This window comes from Labeo rohita, chromosome 12 (assembly GCF_022985175.1).
Source record: "Labeo rohita strain BAU-BD-2019 chromosome 12, IGBB_LRoh.1.0, whole genome shotgun sequence".
Lineage (NCBI taxonomy): Eukaryota > Metazoa > Chordata > Actinopteri > Cypriniformes > Cyprinidae > Labeo > Labeo rohita.
In genome coordinates this window covers 21283705-21293164 of record NC_066880.1, presented here as the reverse complement: position 1 = coordinate 21293164, position 9460 = coordinate 21283705, and positions in this window count along the sequence as shown.

Genomic DNA, 9460 nt, shown 5'->3' with positions numbered 1-9460 from the left:
CACGGTTAGATTTTTTTTTACGTATCAGAATCCATCACATCTTACATACTCAAAATTGGCGAATCTCAGTCAAATCAGAAGCGCTACAGAAAATTTCTCAAATCAGTAAATTTTATGACTACTACAGTAAATATTGTATTGTATTATTATATATGTTTTATGTTATCAGTTGTGGAATCCTAATTAATTATAATTAATTATACATTTGAGGCAGTTTTACCCTGCTTTATTGAGTATTTTCATTTTATGCAACGTTACACATTACTATTATTATTAGTTACTATTATAGGTCTGAAATATATATTGTATTTATACATTATATTGTACGTTTTAATTCCCTGGAGCACACTACAAACATGACGATCTTATTTATTGTCTAAGATTCCCAATTTTCTGATGCATGTCCTTAATTTAATTTTATATGTTGGTATTAATTCAGCATTTATAATGCTAATACTTGCACTTAAAATAGGAATTTCAAACGAAACTGACATGGTTTCTAGAGAGCAAAGATTTTGTGAAAAATAAACCAAAGACTTTTTTTGATTGACACTAGTCTAGTGATTGTACGTTATTCTGTGTTGTCATAATTTTTTTTATTGCAATAATAACAAAGATTACAGTACATACAAACATACAAAAATCCTTTCAATAATAAACGACTTATGGTTTAATAGTTCGCATAAGTACAAAAATTCTTAAGAAATAAACGGAAAGGAGTAAAAAAAATATATTAAAAAATGTTGTCATTGTTCAGGTTGTGTATTTTAGATTTAATGTACTTTTTTTTTTTTAAACAAGCCAGCTGATATTTGCCATAGCGATGGCAAGAAGCTAGTGGACTGCCGAGTCGCTTTCACTCCAAAATGGCGGAAGTGTAGGGCTGCTGTTGGGCGCCGCTGTTGCAGTGGAATGTTCTTTTGGCTTTCACTTCTTGCCAATATAAGTTCTTTGCTGCAAGGCCTGAATTGGGTGTGTCTGATATGGGGGACCTACAAAATGTGCAGGGTAGGGGGGGCCTCTGAGACAGGTTTGAAAACCCCTGCTGTAGCAGACACAGCAGGTCTTAGAAAGGAAAAACTTGTGTGTGTGTGTGTGTGTGTGTGTACTTGTTCTTGCTACATTGTGTCCCAAATGTCCCCAAAAGGATAGTAAAACCTGAAATTTTTGACATTGTTAAAATGTTAAAAAATGTTAAAAAATGATTAAAAATAGTAAATGATGTTTATCTGAAAGTGTAACGATGCAAACATGTTTTCTGTAAGGGGTAGGTTTAGGGTTAGGGTTGGGTTAGGGGATAGACAATATTGTTTTGTCAGTATAAAAACTATAGTCTATGGAAAGTCCCCACAATTCACAAAAACAAACGTGTGTGTGTGTGTGTGATGGCAGTGCTTGCTTTATAGTTAAACTAATCAAAGTTAAATTATATTTTTTCATGCAAGTTGTTAGTGCAAATATTTTGGCCTGTCATACCAGTCATAAGGGTCATTTTTTAAAACTGAGATTTATACATCATCTGAATAAATATAATTTCTATTAATTTATAGTTTGTTAGGACAGGACAATATTTGGCTGAGATACAACTATTTGAAAATCTGGAATCTGAGGGTGCAAAAACTCACAATATTGAGAAAATGGCCTTTAAAGTTGTCTAAATGAAGTTCTTAGCAATCCATATTACTAATCAAAAATTAAGTTTTGATATACACTACCGTTCAAAAGTTTGGGGTCTGTACATTTTTATTGTTTCTTTTTTTTTTTTTTTTTTTAAGAAATTAATACTTTTATTCACCAAGGATGTATTAAGTTAATAATTAAAAGTTTATTAAAAGTTAATAATAAATAATTTACATTGTTATAAAATATTTATATTTTGAATAAACACTGTACTTTTTAAACTTGTTATTTATGAAAGAAATCCTGAAAAAAAAAAATCACAGGTTCCAAAAAATATTTGGCAGCACAACTGTTGATATTATCCAACATTGATCATTCTAATAATAAATCCGCATATTAGAATGATTTCTGAAGGATCATGTGACACTTAAGACTGGAGTAACAGCTGATAAAAATTTAGCTTTTCATCACAGGAATAAATTCTATTTTAAAGTATGTTAAAATAAAAAACATTATTTTATATTGTAAAAACATTTTGCAATATTACTGGTTTTTTTTTTTCTATATTTTAATCAAATAAATGCAGCCTTGATGAGCATAAGAGACTTCTTTAAAGACTATTACAAGTCTTACTGACCCCAAACTTTTGAACGGTAGTGTATTTATGGTAGGAAATTTACAAACCATCTTCATGGAACATGAGCTTTACTTAATATCCTAATGATTTCAGGCATAAAAGAAAAATCGATAATTTTGTTCCATACAATGTATTATTGCCTATTGGTACAAATTAGGGCTGTCAAATGATTAATCACGATTAATCGCATACAAAATAAAAGTTTGAGTTTGCCTAATGTATGTGTGTGTACTGTCTGTAATTATATATATACAGTGGGTACGGAAAGTATTCAGACCCGCTTAAATTTTTTACTCTTTGTTATATTGCAGCCATTTGCTAAAATCATTTAAGTTCATTTTTTTCCTCATTAATGCACATACAGCACTGCATATTGACAGAAAAACACAGAATTGTTGACATTTTTGCAGATTTATTAAAAAAGAAAAACTGAAATATCACATGGTCCTAAGTATTCAGACCCTTTGCTCAGTATTTAGTAGAAGCACCCTTTTGTTCTAATACAGCCATGAGTCTTTTTGGGAAAGATGCAACAAGTTTTTCATACCTGGATTTGGGGATCCTCTGCCATTCCTCCTTGCAGATCCTCTCCAGTTCTGTCAGGTTGGATAGTAAACATTGGTGGACAGCCATTTTTAGGTCTCTCCAGAGATGCTCAATTGGGTTTAAGTCAGGGCTCTGGCTGGGCCATTCAAGAACAGTCACAGAGTTGTTGTGAAGCCACTCCTTCGTTATTTTAGCTGTGTGCTTAGGGTCATTGTCTTGTTGGAAGGTAAACCTTCGGCCTAGTCTGAGGTCCTGAGCACTCTGGAGAAGGTTTTCGTCCAGGATATCCCTGTACTTGGCCGCATTCATCTTTCCCTTGATTGCAACCAGTTGTCCTGTCCCTGCAGCTGAAAAACACCCCCACAGCATGATGCTGCCACCACCATGCTTCACTGTTGGGACTGTATTGGACAGGTGATGAGCAGTGCCTGGTTTTCTCCACACATACCGCTTAGAATTAAGGCCAAAAAGTTCTATCTTGGTCCCATCAGACCAGAGAATCTTATTTCTCACCATCTTGGAGTCCTTCAGGTGGGCTTTCATGTGTCTAGCACTGAGGAGAGGCTTCCGTCGGGCCACTCTGCCATAAAGCCCCGACTGGTGGAGGGCTGCAGTGATGGTTGACTTTCTACAACTTTCTCCCATCTCCCGACTGCATCTCTGGTGCTCAGCCACAGTGATCTTTGGGTTCTTCTTTACCTCTCTCACCAAGGCTCTTTTCCCCCGACAGCTCAGTTTGGCCGGACGGCCAGCTCTAGGAAGGGTTCTGGTCGTCCCAAACGTCTTCCATTTAAGGATTACGGAGGCCACTGTGCTCTTAGGAACCTTAAGTGCAGCAGAATTTTTTTTGTAACCTTGGCCAGATCTGTGCCTTGCCACAATTCTGTCTCTGAACTCTTCAGGCAGTTCCTTTGACCTCATGATTCTCATTTGCTCTTGACATGCACTGTGAGCTGTAAGGTCTTATATAGACAGGTGTGTGGCTTTCCTAATCAAGTCCAATCAGTATAATCAAACACAGCTGGACTCAAATGAAGGTGTAGAATCATCTCAAGGATGATCAGAAGAAATGGACAGCACCTGAGTTAAATATATGAGTGTCACAGCAAAGGGTCTGAATACTTAGGACCATGTGATATTTCAGTTTTTCTTTTTTAATAAATCTGCAAAAATGTCAACAATTCTGTGTTTTTCTGTCAATATGGGGTGCTGTGTGTACATTAATGAGGGGAAAAAATGAACTTAAATGATTTTAGTAAATGGCAGCAATATAACAAAGAGTGAAAAATTTAAGGGGGTCTGAATACTTTCCGTACCCACTGTATATATATATATATATATATATATAAATACACACAAATTGTATATATTTTTATGTACAAAATATTTTTATTTATATATAATATAAATTATATAAAAATTATAATAAATACATCTACTTGTACATATTTCTTAAATATGTACATGAATGTGTTTGTATTTATATATACATCATAATTACATACAGTACACACACATATAATAGGCAAATTCAAACTTTTATTTTGTATGCGATTAATCACAATTAATCGTTTGACAGCCCTACTACAAATACACCTGTGCGACTTATGACTGGTTTTGTGGTCCAGGGTCACATATTAAATCATGCTAACAATGTGTTAAAACATGCTAGCAACATGCCAAACATACTTGCAAAATGCTAAACATTTTAGAAACATGCTAGCAACATGTTAATTCATGCTAGCAATGTGTTAAAACATGTTAGCGGCATGTTAATTCATGCTAACATACATAGTATACATGCTAGCAACGTTAGCAATGTCATAAACATGCTAGAAACATGAAAATTCATGCTAGTACAATGTTAAAACATCTATCTTTTTTTTTTCCTGATATACTGTATGGCCTTCAAAACCTTCAAATCTAAAACTTCTTCAAACTTGCTGGTCAGGCTTTCTCAAGGCAATATGAAAGTACATATTGACTACAAATTAAAACACTTAGAAACTATGACAACACTGGAAATAATGCATATAATATAATATTATATTATATTATATTATATTATATTATATTATATTATATTATATTATATAAGGTAGCTCCAGAAGCCTAAATGGCACTAATACATAAGGAAGGAAGGTGATTCTTGGAAGTGTCAGGGTCAGCAGCAGAAAAAAACGTCGAGGAGCTGGCAGTGGAAGAGACCACAGTAGAACTGGCAATGGAACAGTCCACGTAGGAGCTGACAGTAACTGAGACTACTGAGGAGAGAGCCAGGACAATGGTGACCAATAGAAGAAACTGATAGAGGGAGGAGCCAGGGTGTAGTAATGAACTGGACTGATGGCTTGATCAGTGAATGTTGGATAGTTGCAAATATAGTTATATTGTATTGTAATATTACAATAAGTACTCTTTAGTTATAAATCACTTAAAAAAATATACAATTTTCCAGGTTGTTTCCCCATTATTCCCCAAACATTGCCTATTTTTCCTTTATACATAGGGTACAACGGGGCTAAAAGCATAAACTGTAAAAAATAATAAGGCGACTTTGATATTATTTTCCTATTAACCACTAGATAGCAGAAAACGTGGCGTAGCACTTTCCAAAACATCCGCTTTTCAGCCTACACATGCACAATTGGCTGATCCTTGATGTTTTTAAAAATGTTGTAGATTTAATTAGCAATTGAGAATCGCTAATATTATTCAGTATATCTTGAGACAAAGGTCTGCGTAATTATTTTTATTTTTGTTTAAGATAAATAAAACAGCAGTTTTTAAATAACAAAAGAATATGCAAACGAATGGTGTTTGGGGTAAAAAGCGCCCCTGCTGCTGGGGCTAAAAGGCACAATAATTATCATGATAATTAATAGAAGGCTGACTTTTCCATTTGTTGACATGACATTGTTAGATTCAGATGGTAAATATCATATATTATGTTGGGTGTCCATCTTAAAGATAATCACCATGTTTAGAATGAAACCATCATATTTAAAAACATGCTATTAATCATAATAAAATATAATTTGTTATTACTACTGTAAATCTATATTAAATTATTATGATCTCCTTCAGTCCTTTCAGAATCTTTACATTTAACAATGATTTTGTTTCTGTATTTTAAAATATGTTTTATATTAACATATCTGTAACAGTACGCTGTGGCAGGCAACACGCAGGAGATGAGGAGTAAATGATAACTAAATGATGTCTTTAATCAGTGAACGCGAGGGAAAATCCAACATAAGAGAAGCTCAAACACACGTACATAACAAGTAAACTAGACAAAGGAGAAAGCAACAGGCAGAAACTAATATAGACAGGATTAATTAACAACACAGTTGAAGGAGATCAAACAGTCAAACTAAAAGAGAACAGGAAAAATAACCATATATGGGAAACTAGGAACAAAGACAGGGGTAAAACAAGAAGAAACAAGTCCATAACCCTGACATTATCTTAATGACAGTATATTTATTTAACAAAAAAATAATATTTTATTTATCAAAATAACAAGAAAATAGTACAAACTTTGCTAAAGTGATTGTTTTAAACAAGTATTAGCTCAGACATTATTTAAAACAAACAAACAAAAAATTATTTTAGCTAAAGTATTTGTATCAATACTGTATGCCTTTTACCCCATGCTGGTGAGCCTTTTACACCTTGCCACCTCATACATTTATGACATTTTTAAACAAAATAAACGACTTGTATGATTTATTTTCACACAAAAATGTTCAATACAAACATGTATTTTTCTGCAATCATACACTTTGGGCGCAGTGATTTTTTCTTAGCCCCATTGTACAATTAAAGGTACATGTAAATTCAGTTTACTTATGCTGTACATTGCAGGCTGTAATCGAAAGCATTGGAAATTACTATAATAATTATCATATCAATAGTAATAGTAATAATAATAATGTTTATTATAATAATAATAATAATAATAATAATAATAATTATTATTATTATTATTATTGGGTTCCTGACACACCAGTATCATTAAATTATTAAAACATTTACTTAAAATCTCAGGTGGTACATCTAAGGAGCTTGACTGACAAAAGTTTGGGAACCCCTGCTCTATATTTAGCTCAGGGGAGGGAAGAGGGCATGTGGTTATAGATCAGGGGACAACAGCCATAAGTGAAAGCGTGTGTGTCTGTGTGTGTAAGGCCAGAAAAGAATGTGTTATTGGAAAGAGAACATTTGGGCTAGCGGGAAACACTCTTGGACGTTGATCATTTGTTCAAAACGGGGTGTGTGGAAATCGGGGGATGGCGAGTTATTTCTGTCCACAGCTGTCACTTTTTCCACTACACCTTTTCTTGTAGTGGCCCTTAAACTGTTTAGTTTTATTTTAAACTGTAAATATTAAATAACTATATATAATGCACTATGTCTACTTATAAAATGACTACTTTCAGGTCAATATATTATTACTCAGGGGTAACTCTCATTTCAAAGCATATTACAAAAATATTACTTACAAGACGAGTATTTAACACCAAGTGTATGAGTTTGATTCTCAGGAAACATACTTTCCAATAAAATGTATAGCTTTTAATGCAGTGAGAGGCATTCAGTGATGTTCTATATTTTGGACAGTATGTATATAAGCTGCATTTTGTTTTATGAAAAATACTGTAATGTCATGAAATACTATTACAATTTAAAATAGCCAGTTTCTGTTACATTTCTGTACAATGTAATTCATTTCTATGATGGAAAGCTGAATATTCACAACAGTTATTCCAGTTTTCAGTGTCACATGATCAGTCAGAAATCATTCTAATATGCTGATTTGGTGTTTAAGAAACATTTCTTATTTTTATCAATGTTGTATTGCTTAGTTTTGTGGAAATCATGACTTTTACGATTGTTTGATTAGAAATTTTAAAACGGCATTTATTTGAATGTGAAATCTTTTGTAAACGTCTTACTGTAACTTTTGATCAAATTAATGTATTTTTGATAAATAAAAGTATTGACCTATCACTAAACAGCGAAACACCCTACAGAAACTACCTCTACTGGGCCTTGCCAATATAAATTACAGCAGTATTATGTTATTTGTGGACCAATAATGAGATCTGCAAGTGATAAGGTATTGAATGTGACTACTGGGATAGCAAAAAAACTGCCACCCAATTAACATGGTAGCCTATATCCGATGGACTGAAAAAACCCTGAAAGAATCTCATTATAACAAACAAAGTGTAGACACAATGTTAATGAGAAATTTATGCAGTGCAGCGTAGACAGCTTCATTGATTATAATGTAACTTTGTGAAATCGTAAAGAACTGTGGCGGGTTTTGTTTTTATATGGAATGCTTTTTGCCTGCTTTCTGGGAAGAGTTCCCCCCCCAAACATTTAATTTCACTGCTGTCTAGAATAAACACTTAATATTTGATAGCAATCTGGAGACAGGTTCAAGAAATGTGTTCATGGCATAATAAATGGCTAGCAGTCACCCGAAATACAAGTAAAAAAGACCAATCCAAGCTCCCTGCAGAGAGATAGTGTCAGCCCCCACAACCCTGTATTTGAATGCATACCTTCAGTGTTGGGACCATGATAAATGTCCAGCTATGGATGCATATATGGTGTGAAGTGGGAGGGCTGCAGAACACTGTTTTGGACTATACTAGGAGCCTATAAGTTCCCCAATATAGAGCCCCAGTACTTGAAAAGTATGTTTAGTCATCAAACTTTCCTTACATTTAGACATTTATCCATAAAATACATACCAAACAATACAGCACCTTTATCACTTGTCAGTATGTCAATATGTTGGTAGTCAGCTGCTGTATAGAGCAAATCTGAATGAATTTACATTTTTTATGTTCAAAAACCTATTTACATTTGTTTACGTTTACACAAGTACTACACAAAGAGTAAAAAAACATAGGAACACACAAATTCATACACTAAACAAAGTTAATGTAGGAAACAGAAGCTAATCTATCATATGTAGCTAATATGAGCTAATATAGTAATGTTTATATTTTACTTTCAAGATCGAGAGAGGTATTAGCAGGATATGTCATTATATTTATATGCTTAGAAAGATGCTTTCTTTCTGCACATTCAAAAAAGTGTTATATTGCATAATTGGATATTACAGTAGACTTACACTTTTAGACAAAAATGCTCATGAGCTGTGACAATGAGTGTTTTTAATAAAGAGTCACAATGGCTTAGCTCTTGTTTGGTATTCAGTTACATGATAATAGGATTACAATTAGGAACAAAGATATTAAGCAGTTTTCAACACTGATAATAATAAGAAATGTTTCTTGCTGCAACTAAATCTAAATCAGGGCTGAACGAGTCAAAAATATGAAAAGAAACTGAGCCCTTAAGTCAAGCCAGCAACAATCTCTTGGGCTTGCCATATATGTCCACAAGGTAAACCAAACTATTGCCAAAATTACTGGACTGAATTCACCTCATTCCAAGGCGTGCAAATTCTATTTTAGATCAGGAATGAAAAGTGACACCAAAGCACTCCATATACCTCCTCTCTTGTACTTTCACCAGCTCTCACTTTCCTAAACCTGATGTTCAGGCTAAAGTTAGCACACCCAGGCCAGTATATAAGACCCCATAGGGGAACTACGAAGATGTCAGTCA